This window comes from Corvus kubaryi, unplaced genomic scaffold (genome assembly GCF_017639235.1).
Source record: "Corvus kubaryi isolate FWS band 111438036 unplaced genomic scaffold, C.kubaryi_AGA036_p1.0 37334, whole genome shotgun sequence".
NCBI lineage: Eukaryota > Metazoa > Chordata > Aves > Passeriformes > Corvidae > Corvus > Corvus kubaryi.
Window position 1 is genome coordinate 22802944 of NW_024581108.1, and position 12889 is coordinate 22815832.

The 12889-nt window shown below is 42.7% G+C and overlaps 1 protein-coding gene across 6 annotated transcripts in view; it reads left to right on the forward strand.

Moving 5' to 3' along the window:
- Positions 1-12889, forward strand: part of FGGY (FGGY carbohydrate kinase domain containing) — a 282932-nt gene that overhangs the window by 140739 nt on the left and 129304 nt on the right. The gene's annotated exons all lie outside the window — the stretch shown is intronic.

The following is a 12889-nucleotide window of genomic DNA, read 5'->3' on the forward strand; positions in this document are numbered from 1 at the left end:
CCCTATCTGTCCTGAGAGCGGGGGATGAGGAACAATCCTTTATTTAACATGCAAAGCATGCAAACACATGCTAAATAATTATGCAAATATTTTTCAATTGCTTTCATTGTGATTTTTATTACCATTGTTTTGGTCTTACCATGGCAAGTGGAAACCAGTGAGCCAAAGTGTCTCAGTGGAGCTGGACTAGAGCCTGAATTTCCTGATCCCTGTTCAGGCTAGAGCATATGACTGTCTCCTCTGTATGTTCTCCCCTGGAAAATTTTTATTTACAGAAACAGGAGATCTGGAATTTGCATAACTTTGTAGCAGCAGTTCCTGCAGTATGCTCAGAATACTGGGTTTATTTTTTTAGAAACCTGAATTCTCATGTTGTCTGATTACATGAGGCTTTCAGCCTTCAATGAAATTCTACTGGTTCTTCAGGTCATAGAGGAAACCTTCACACAGATAATCCAGTTTGGGAGGGGCTGAAAGCCTGGCGTGAACTGCATCCCTTTGGGATGTTGTGTGGGGTTCCCAGTGCCATTCACTGTGTTTCTTCTCTAGAGCCAGTCTGAGCTGCCACACGTATTTGGGTTTTCAGGCCATGCATTCCACCTAAAACGTGGTAGGTCTGTGGGAGGAAGATGGAACAGCCCAGAAATGGCATCATTTTGACACATGGAAGACAGTGATTCAGTTATTTCACAGGTACATGGACTTCTGCAAATATGCAGCTCATAAAATCCTTGACAGTGTTTGAAGAAGCAGTTTGGTAGTGTCAGACCCCTGTCACTCTGCCAAATGGCCAGTTTGGTTTCCATATAAACCAAGGGCTTGAGGAACAGGTGAGCCCTTGGTTGGCCTGAGGAAGTATCTCTGTCTTCCAAGGCAGCTTTGTGCATGAAGCTTTAATGCCATTTCTTGATCTGGACTTGTTCTGTGAATGAGGAGAGGACCTCAGTCTCTGCAGATGCTAATCCAGCACTTCTTGCTGACCTAACATTGACCTACATCATTTAAACCAAAGTGATGTGCAAGCGACACAGTTTCTGCTGAGAAAGTGCAGTGCGTGCCAACATTTTAATACTACTCTTTTTTCTCAGTCTGTTTAACCCAGTATCTGATGTGAATGGAGGGAAGAAATGATGTACAACATATTCCTTGCACCAAGATCTCAGGAAATAAAATGGAAATGTGTGAGTATGACACAAACTCCCTTTCTGTGAACACACACTCACAGAGCTGTTGGAGTTGCCAAGAGCACAGCGAGCCAACCTACAGCGTGTACATCTGTAATTTACTGAAGGAAGGGGACAGGTCTAATTTATGCACTTGGCCCTCAGACCAGGTTTACCTCAATGCTTTTCAATGCACAGATTCTGCAAATCTTTCTGGGAGAAGGAATGTCAACTCCCGTCAGGCTCTGGACATGCCGAAAATGTCGCGTGCACAGATGATGACTTGTGTTTAATTTGCTGTTGTGGATGGGCCTGAACCAAACTCCCTTTCTTGTTCCAAACATCTCTAAATTTAGGAGGTTTTGGCAACCCAGTCCAGATATGAGTCAATAGTTCTCTGTGTTCCAAAGAATAAGTATTAGGCTGCAAAGGTGGGAGTCGTTATGTAAATGGGATAATATAAAGGAATATCAGTATTAATACCTTTGTTGTGCTCAGAGCTAGAGGTTTGCCAAGGCTTAAGTGGACTCAGGATGAGCTGGACACATCCAATTAATATAAGTAATGTGGCTTTTCTTGAACAAATGTGACTTCTCGGTGCACATTACAGCTGCTGAGTGCTCCAGCTCTGCTGCATCTGGTCCTCAGAGGGTTACAAATGTGTATTTTAGCGCTACAGCCTGCTCTTATTTCTGCATTTGTTTGGTACTAAATAAATGGGTTCTGATTTTCAGTGCTTCTGTCAGGGAAGTAAAAAATACTGGTGTGGCTTATGGATAGATATAACAGCCCCAGGGAAAAAAACCCACAGAATATGAAATTAAGAATTATGTGTCCACATGCAAAGTAAGTGTGCTGGACCTCCCATCCCTTTCCTGACGTCACTGCTGTGTTCACAAATTCTGCATCAAGTAAGTGTCTTCTAAGGCTTCTCTCAGTGAATGCCTCATCTAAATTTCTTCCACTGATGCCACAATTGACATTGGACATGTTCTGCTGCTCCTCTCTCTTGTCCAGAGGGAAGCCATCCATGTGTTTATGGTGGGACTGGGGTGCTGGCCCAGGCAGAGCAGGTGAAGGCGAATTCCTTGAGCTGTGCAGTTGTTTTGCCAAGTGTGCAATTCTGCTCAGTTTCAGGGAAAGGAAATGGGATTTCCTTCCACAGTCTCCTACAGAACCCTTCATTTTCTCTAAATGTTTTGTGATTCACCCATCACCAGTCTCACTCCAGGATGTCTCCTGAGCGATTGGGATTTACCATTGGCAGATAAAAAGGGAGAAATACAGTGGCACGGAGGAAGATTATTCTGAACCCTCTTCTGGCTTCCCAGGCTGGCAAGACAGGCAGATCACCCTGCTCCTCCACTGCTTTCACCATGATTTCCACCTCCACTCCCTCACAGGGCCCCTGACTGGAATTGTCCTTTCCCCTCCAGTGCTCCCTTGCTGCTGTGCACCATGCTGGCTGTTCCACTGTGGGAGAAGCAGGCCTGTCCCCTTTTCTGTGCTGACTGAAGTGCTGAGCACTTTGAATTACCCCCTCTGGAAGCAGTAGGCAGAATCATGGAGCAGGCACAATGTGCCACATGAGGATCAGCTTAGTGAGTTGCATCAGTGACACTTTGCAGCAGAATAAAAACTGCTTATTCTCTTTCCCAGCTGTTCTCCCAAGCACTTTGAGCATTCATTTGCCTCAGTGTGCAGGAGATTGACGTATTTCACTTCCATTGACACGGCAGAAGAGACCCTTCTCACTTGCAGATCTGTTCTTTTAATAGGCATCCAGCACAACTGGGAATTAAGTACATGTGTGTGTCCAACAGAGAGGAGACCAGAACCGGCTGTAGGCACAAAGAACTGCTTAGGAGGCCCATTTTTTTGTGCTGATTTGGTAACTCACAGGACAGCCAAATCTTCCTTTTTAGGAATGGGGAGAAGAGGAAAAACAGAGGACCTCATCTTCAGATTGTATCACTCGTGGAAGGGGAGAGATAGCAGGGAGAGAGCTCTCCACAGGAGGTTCTCCCCTCCCTGATGGAGCAGCTGGAGCAAATAAGGTTCATCGTGGGCAAATGTGAGCTCATTGTGCCTCCACTCTGAGCTGGCAGAGCAGCTGGGGTGTTCTGGGCCCTGAGTCAGTGCTGTGATAACTTCCTCGCGTGACTTCCTATTTGAAGTTAGAGATCCTAAAACATACTGAGTGACTGTGGCACAGACCTGCTGCTCCCAGTCTGAGCTGTCTTACACTCCAAACATCTTCAAATTGTAGATTTTATTGCAAGAACAACGTGGATTTTGGGAGGGACAGGTAAGGCCCTGTAGCCAGTCTCACTACTGGGAGATGCAGGGGTGAGTCACCTGTGCCATATAATGACAACACAAGCCCAAGGAAGACAATTCTCAGCAAGGTCCTTTTAGAATTAGCCACACAAAAAGGTGAATCTTAAAGAAAAAAGGAAATGGTATTAGGAGGGAAGAAGTGGCAATGACTGGAGCCGTTAATTTGATGCCAACGGTATCTCAGAGAAAGCAATTTCCCAGAGGATTGTCAGAGATGTGAAATGAATTGTAAGAGCTACTTTACAGGCATTTGTGAGCACACACACCTGCTTACAGCAAGGGGAAAGACAGTGCGTAAATGTCTGGAATATTACATAAAAGCTGTCTGGTAGACTGGGCACAGCAATTAAAATCCATCTCGCTTAAACGAACCCTGAGTGCAGGTCAAACAAATCTAATTTTTATTGTTCCTTAAGGAGATGTCTCTACAGGAGACAAAAGGGGGATGCAGCCGTCAGGTTAAAAAATCAAGATGCCTTTAAAAAATTAAATGTTCACAATAGTGCTACAGCAAGCTGGATAAATGATATATTACAGCGATGGTTTAAAACTAATTGATGACTAATGTTGTAATGCATTTGTAGCTACACTGATCTATTATATATCTTGGCCAAGCTGAAGGGACACTTCAAGGAGAAAAATTGCTAACTGTTTTAACCTGATGGAACTCAGGAAAAAATAGTTACTTTACGAGATAAATGGAAAGGTTGTGACCTCCTAATGTACATCTGGGTCTTGCAATGCAAAATCAAATTATCATTAAACAGAATGTGATCTGTGATGGAATTGAAACAACTACAAACCAGCACAGAAGTTTCCTCAGAGAAACACAATAGCCCAGTTTGAGATGGGAGCAGTGGCTGCACAGCTGCCTGGCTAAAGAACTGGTCTAACAAGTTGGGATGGAATTGTTTGGCTCTGTAATGAAAGTTGGTTTAATTGGAGAGTGCAGGAAAAACATAAGCATCTTTATAGCCATTTACATATGTAAGCCATTCTATAAACATTAGTTAATTAGTGTATAAATCATTAACAATTTACCTTAGATCCTGAGTAACATGTGTCTCTCTGGCTCTTGCAGGGGAGACGGGAAGCCTCATTTTTCCCTCCTCATTTTTGTCATGCCTGAGGCTCATGCCCTCTGGGTTTTACCCTTACAGTTGGAATTTGGAGGAGATGTCAGTCAGGCTCTGCTTATTTTCACATCTAATTCATGCAAAAACCAAGTTTCCTCCTGAGGCAATAAACTGGCCCAGATTTGCTTCAAAGTTTGGCCCAGGTTCAGTGAATGACTCACTTTAGCTAAGGTACATCCATCTTCCTGGCTGGAACACATGGTGGGAAGTGTTGTCAAAGAGCAGAGATCCACTAGAACCAGAGCTCAGGGCTTCAGGACCTTGCAAACCAAAAGCAGTGGCTTGTTCCATCCCCTGCTTTCCTGTCACCCAATATTAAGGACACTGAGGACATCCCAAATATTGCTACTCAACCCAGAGTCCCAACGTGGGGTTTTGTAGGCTAAACACACCGCAAAGGGCTGGGATGGGCTGCTGGGAGCTGGGCTGGGAGGAATTGCAGTCAGAAGCCTCCCTGGTCCTGGGATCTGTGCAAAATTCTATGGAATAAATCTGGCAATAGGTAACAAATGAAGATAACAATGTGGGCCATTGCCAAAATATGGATTACCTTGAACAGGCCATGATTAAAAGGCCAAAAATACCACTCTGAACCTCTGAATTGGTTCCCTTCAACAGGAGTATGTAAAATGAAAGAGAACAAGCTAACCAAGGCACCCCCACCACAGGTGACACTAATTTTCTTCTGCTTGAGAATAAGTTAGTGTAGCAAGGACATGACCAGCCTTTGATATGGTCTGAGAGCAACATATTCCTCCATGTATTCCTCCATGACAGATTAACCTTCCAGTGGGAAGGGAAATGCCTGCAACACCAAACTGCAAATATGTTGTACTTTGAAGGGTTTGATGGACCAAAAGCCTCCATATATTTTAACTGCTGTACATCAGGCTTCCTCCTCTGCAGTCACTCAGTTTTGGTTTGAAACCCAATACAGGCAGCAGCTTGGAAAAATAGTTTTATAGCTCAAGATGGAGCAGTTGGAGTTTTAATTTGGGAAGTCTTTCTTTTACAGGGGGACATGACTCTTGGTTCAAAATTTTAAGTTATTCAGGTCATGGTATTGGTGTCAATTTTCAACATTAGAAACTCAGTTGCACAAGTACCACTGAGCTGCCTTAACCATTTATTTTCTCAAAGGATGGCAAACAGTCACATCCACAGCTCTATTTGGGATTTTGTCTCCTTCACTAACATTAAAACAAAACAACTCAAACAGATTTTTTTTTATTCCAGATCAATGTGATTTCCTAAAGCTTCATGTTGAGTATATAATCCTCAGATGGGCTTTTTTTAAAGCAGAAAAGCATTTGAAACAGGTTTAGATGAAACTTTGAGATGCCAGTTCATTTAAAAGCAATAAAGTAAGGAGGAAAAATAACCAGAGTAAACTTGAAGCAGGGCACTTGGCACTCAAGGTGACTGTGATAGGTGGTCAAAAATGATGAGGTTGTGCTCTCAGCAACCACACGTCAGGTCCTGTGCCCACCACAGTGGAGTTGTGCCCTGCACATGGATTTGCTCCTTAACTGCTGACCCTCAGTGGCCAGGATTCCATGGAAGGAAATATGGGATAATTATCTGCCATTCTAATTTTCCAGTCCCATATGTCCCAAGATGATGACTTCCCAGCGTATGCTGTGATCACGGGGACGAGGTGTCCCATGGCATTTCCATCACTGCAACAGGCTGTAGGTAAGGAAAACTGTTCTGATGTTTGGATACACCCATAAACAATGATCCCAGCAATTCTTGGAGAAGGTGGAGTTACATACCCAGTCACATATTCCTCCTCATTTTGGAACAATCAGACATAAAACACTCTAAAATAAGAACGCAGTTACCTTTTACTTCCTTTCTTAATTTCTTATCTTGCTTTATCACAACATTCCTAGCTGTGACTGACAGAAATGGCAGATATGGCCAGTATTTCTGATTTTTGTCATGTCTTGCTTTTTATTTCACTTTCAGCTTTTCTGACTGGCCAATGATTCAAAAAGTTGATTAAAGCCATGATGGTTTCTCATGGCTTTGGAAAGACAAGCTGTAAAATCCAAAGGGTAGCAAAGCAGAATGGGATTTTGAAGAATGCCCCAAAGCAGGTTCATTCTGCTGCTTGTGCAAACTGCAGCTGTGTCAAAGTTTTTTGTAACTCTTGTATACACATAAAAACATATTCTACACATATTTCTCTCTATATTTTAATTTACTGAGAGCATTTGCTCCATTTGATTTATACTAAGGCTTTATGCTTGTCAGATTAGTGTAAGAATGCAAGTAGGAAAGTTAAAATGTACCTTTGATTGTCCTATCTTTTTCCATGTTCTTTCAAATATTATGTCAATAGTCCAAAGGAGTTTTTGATGTGATGCACTGAATATTCTGACTTGTAAGAAAGCTCAGCATTGGGCACATCATTTACCAGCTCACTGCTGTCAAAAGCTACTTCATCCTTCTTCCCTCTTGACCCAAGCTCGATCAATCTTTCCATAGTTTTGGTTCTGGTACGGTTTTGAAACAGTGTTGATTTTCCCAGGAAGACTTAAGAACCGGAGCATCTGCTTCATGCTGTCTGGGCAGCTCAAACAACTGCAGAGGGAAGGGAATAATCTCCCCCAGACCCTTGACAGCATCACATTTCCACCCTGTCACGGTGCCCGGTACATGCAGCGCTGGCAGGAAGAGCTGGGGAAACTCCTGTTTGCTGGGCCATGACCTGTGGAGCTGCATGATTTTAGGAAATACCAGGTTAGCTCCAGGAGCAGGGAAGTGTTACAGCTCTTTGTTCCTGCACAGAAGTTTTCAACATCAGTGAGGGCATCAGTGTGTGTATTCAGATTTCCATCTGTCATGTAAAGAATAAATCCAAAGCACTCTGTGAGATCAGTCATGCCCAAAATATTTGAAGTTACCTAAAATGTTGGAGAATTAACATCTTACATTTTTCTCCAGAGTCCTGAGTGGTGCAGACGTTCTGTTAATCATATATTACAAGCTCAGGCACTATGTTAAGTATGGAAAATAGGCTTATATAACAGAGATGAGGCAGAATGAACTGGATCCACAAACATTTTTCTACTCACTCTGTCTATAATCATTTCATTATATTTCTTTGGGGTTTATCCAGTTTTGCTGTGACCACCTACTGACAATGTCTCTGTAAGGAAAAAAGCGCAAAATTCTAACGTGCAAGATGTACGAAATAAATCCTGTGACGTTTTCTAACATGGGAATGTTCCTAAATGCCAGACTAAAACATCCCTCCAACGGTTTCTTTTACAGACTTCCCTTGTTCCAGAAACTTGGCCTGGCTTAGGAGGAAACCCCATAGCTGTCCCTTAAAAGTTGAATTGCATCAGTGTGGGCAAGATGTTGGGCCAAATTCCTTTATGGTGCAATTCCATGAAAATCAGAAATCCTACACCAGGGCTGAATCTGCCCTGTGGTATAAAATTATCTCCCTGGAGGCAAGACTTTTGGAAACAGTATCATATTTTAATTCTAAACAGACAATTTGTTTTGGGTTGTATACAGAGCATGACAATCTTACAGCTACATAAAAGGTGAATTTATCCCCGTTTCTTGTGCTGTTTGGTTTATCTGTGTGTGATTTGCAGGTAGCTACATGATCCTACAAACTTCTTTTCATGTAATGGAATGAGCCCCTGTTCCGTTTAAGATTTTAAAAGATTACAGAGCTGGCATTGGAACATTTGTACATTTTGCTATGAGTTAAGGGAGAAAGGCTGTGTGTTGTTTATAATCTGGGAAGTACAGATCCCAGTTAATCTTACCCTTGGAGAACAGACAGTTATATTTTTTACAAATTAACAGATCCTGACTGATTGCCTCCCATGACTGTGTTCACCAGTTCTGGAATTCAAAGGGCAAAATAGGATCTGCCTTTTGTAGAAGGTGCCAGGAATGGCATCAGGACAGGCTGCCTGGAGGGTGGCTGAGCCTTTTCAATCCTCCCCACACCAACCGGGTTTGGCACCACTGTGTGATATATCACCAGCCTAACAAAGTACTTCCTGCAAGCTGGTCATATCCTATGGAAAAAGTCTTGGAAGGATGTTGCAGAAAAAAATGCCTAACCTCTGTTCGCTGTTTTTCTGGACATCTAAGGTATTGTGAAATGTAAGGAGATTTTCACAGCTTGGCTTGTGAAATTCATTTCCAGCTTGACAGATTGTGATTTCATGATTTTGCACATCTGGATTTTGGCACAGGGCTGTGGTGGGAGATGTCTCTGGCAATCTGCCTCCCAGGACAGTCTGTTTGCTCCTGGTCAGTGAAGAGACCAGTCCTGGCTGAGCTGTCACCTGCCTGCCCTGCCCTGCCCTGTGCAGTGTCTGTTCCACAGGGGCAAGGCTGCACAGCTGGAGCTGGCCCTGACATCAGTGAGCTCAGGAATCACTTGAATATAAATGTTAATGATAAAGTCATGTTTGTAAAATTTAAGGAGTGTAAAGGGATAGGCAAAAAAAGTTGCAGGGGTATCTGTACTGTGTGTTCTGGGGAGCAAACAACATTTTCACTTGCTGAAAACACTGTGTACACAGACTACTGAGCACCCCTCTGCCACACTGCACCAGCGGGCTGCTTTTCTGGCCAGGCATTTTGGGAGGGGGTCTTCTGCTTCTGGCAATCTTCCCAGAGAGGAACCAGCTGAGGAAAACAGGACTTTAAGCCAGGATTTTTTCAGCATTCACACCACAGAAGGAGAGTTTACAAAGGTGGCAAGAGCCATGCGCATTTTCCCTTTGTGTATCGCTGTGTGACAGCAAAGTCATCCTATTTTCCCAACAGGATCACATGGTGTCACAGAACCTCACTTATTCTTATGGCATTGGCAGTGTGGTTTCAAAAGAAAAATCCCCTTGCTGTCTGGAATGCTCAACTGTTGGGTACCAGAGTCGGAAAACATCCTGCCTGCTGCGAACGTTAGGAAAACAGAGCAGCCCTGACTCGAGTGCCAGGAGGTTTTTTGGAAGGCTGACTCCCCTGAGAATAAAGGATATTGGTGTCCAGCCAAGTGGGCAAGCAGGAACAGGCCCTGGGTAAGACACTGGAATTTTGGTGGAGCCTGAAATATTGTATGCTTGTTTGTATCGGTTTCTGACTTTGGTATTAAAAGGTGAGCTGCCCAAAATGTGAGGAAATGGGTCACAAATTGATAAAATCTGAATATTTAGAGCTTATTTATAGCTCTAAATAAGCTATATTTAGAGGAGCTTAAAACAGGGATTTCCCTTCTTGGCTGCACTAGTATCCAAGAGTAACCTAATATTTCTGTTAAAACCAGAAAAATTCCCCCTAAGGAAATTTCCTTTCTTTCCTATTGTACACTCAAAAATCCCTTCTTGTTGCAGAGAATTCAGTTGGTTTTACTTCCCCATTTCCCTGTTTGAATGAATAGTCCTGGTCTAATGACCCAGTAAGCATTTCATCCAGAGTATTCCCCAGCTTCTCCTTCCTACACCACTTGAAGAAGTGCTATACTTCTTCAAATGAGATTACAACCCACCCTCAGGTGCTTCTATGAACTGCCTAAGCACACACGTGAGCAGGAACTTTTATAAATATTTTTTCCCTTTTATTGTTATGCTAATGAACATCTAAATGGAATTTTTGGGTGTTCAGAGGTCCATTGCTGCTTGACATTCACCAGGAAGTTGGGATGTTGGGACAAAAGTTGCATCCACTGAGCTCAAGAGACATTTTTGTGTTGATCTCAACAGAGCGAGGCTGGGTCTTTATTTCCTCGACGAGGCTGGAAAATGTTCATTCTGCCTCTTTCCCCTCCACACACATCTTTTCTTTTCTTTACAGAAGTAGTCATTTGTCTTTATCTCACCATTCACCTCTCTCTCTGATTGCAGTTAATGGAATTGTCACCTTTATGGACTCATGCTCCATTTCTCAACCTGTCTGGACTTTGGCCTCCAAAGGTTACCATGGCTAGTGAAGTAATATGATTGAGTCTTTTTCGACAGATTTATGCAAGATTTCTTCTCCAGCAAGTGTCGCATCTAGTCTAGTTCTGCAAAAGAGAGTATTTCAAAGATGCCAGCTGTCATCTAAACCCACTAAATTGTTCTGTGGGGTTGAGAGGACTGAGGGCCATCTCGGGCAATGCTGATTTACACTACCTGGAGCTGTATCCCTGCTGCTTGAAATATAGCCTTTGGTTAATCACGAGAAAAAGAACATCCCTGTCTCCCAGAAAGCACATTTAAAATGGAATTTTCATGAGTTACTCTGTAATGAAAAGGCAAATGGGTGTATTTTAAGTGAATCTGTCCAGAATCTTGGAAAAAGGAGGGGGTTATTTGAAGGAAAACTACAACAGCCACACGCTGAACAGGAAAAATTGCTCTTGTGTTCCATTTAAGGCACATACATCCACAGAGTATTTTCAACTTTATAGAAAGATTTTGGAATTATAGAGGATTCACTGCACATGTATCTGCTCCTCCTGCATTTGATATGAAGCACAAATTAATCATCATTATTCTGCACTAATATAACACCTCTTAACCCTCAGCTTTCAAAATATTTCCGAGGAGCAATGAATTAAGCCTCATGTGGGCTTGGGAATATGTGATAATCTAAACTTGGATTCTTTAATAAAAAAAAAAAAAGCATTTTCAGGACTTCAATTTTGGAAGCTGCCGATCTTACAATTGTTCTTGAAAATATCTTCATTTGTCACCCACTTGGAAAGAAACCATGTGAGTACTAGAGAAGTGAGATGAAATGGAAAAATGTATTAAGCAAAAGTTAATAGATTTGTCTGTACTTATTTTTGTTATTTATTGGAGCAAAAAGACCTGGGTGAATCAAGGTGCTAATGTGATAAGGGTATAAAAAAGGCAAATTTGATCCCTGTCTGTAACTAAAAGAGTGCAAGGGGAATTATTATTGCCACTGTACAAGTCTCTAGCAAGCCATCATTTTAAACATTACACAGTATGTCAGGCTCTGATCACTCATGCTCAGAAAAGATGAATTCTGACTGACAGAAGCACCGGGAAAACCATTAGATAATCCACAACTTGCTGTTATGAAAGAAAATAAACGATTAATATTTAACTTGGCAAAACAAATAAGGGACTTCAATGGTGTCTACAAATACATTGTGGGAGAAGAACAAGTGTTATACTAAAAGAAAGTGTCAGTGTATGGAGGACAGAAATAAATTTGTTTTTAATGAACAGAGGGATAGGATTCTGGAACAGAATCAGGTGGATTTCTCTGCGCTTCTTTTTATTGCTTTTCAGTCAAACAAAACATTTGGGTATCTCCCCAGTCACGGTGCTTTGTTTTAGGCCACTGAGCTAATGTGAAACAGCTTGTTTGTGTCTCTGAACGCTACACTTTCTCTCCATAGAGCACTTCCCTGGTCAGAGCGGTGGCTCTACGGTAGAATTTGTCCCCACGGGCCAGGTCTGACTCAGATCGGGATGTACACGTCTCAGAAAAGAGAAATTTGAATCCCACTACACTGCAGACCTCCTGGGGAGCAAAGCAGAGCTTAAGAGCACACACTCACACCATGCCATAATATGACTTGCAATTACAGTCAGGAAAGGGAATTTTATTTTTTAACCTATCTATTCAAAGCAAAACATTTGGACTAATGCAAGAAACCTCCCAACATTTCAGTTTGGGCCTAATATCCTTTCTGACCTGCCCAGACACAAGGTATTCCCACCAGAAAAATCTATTTTAACCCAAATTTCACTTTGGTACGAGCAGTGTTTTCCATCAGAAAAGCATCCCAACGGAAAATTACTAACTGGTTCTAGTACAAAGTGACTAGCAAAGCTCTCGAAATGATTCAGTGGCAAGGCTGGAATGAGAACCCACAGCTCCTGACCACGAGCCCTGTGCTCTAACCACGAGACAACACTCATCTTTCCCTGAGCAAGGTTGTTCCTGCAGCATTTCTGCCTGGGCTGAAGTGGGAATACTCTGGAAATGTTGCAAGAGAGCTTTTTTGCTGCAAGATTTCCTGTTGTAGAGTATTTGGGGGGTAACGGGAAAAATCCCTGGTGGCTCCCTGGGGCCAGAAGTGTTTGGACGTGATGGGAATGTGAGGGCTGCCATCAGCTCCTCCCTGCGTGGGCTGAGGAGGGTCACAGAGGGATGTGGTGGAATCTGGTCCCAAACCATGGAGTGCTCAGCCATGACTGTCCCATGGGTTGGATGTGATGATCTGAGAGGTCTTTTCCAACCAAATTG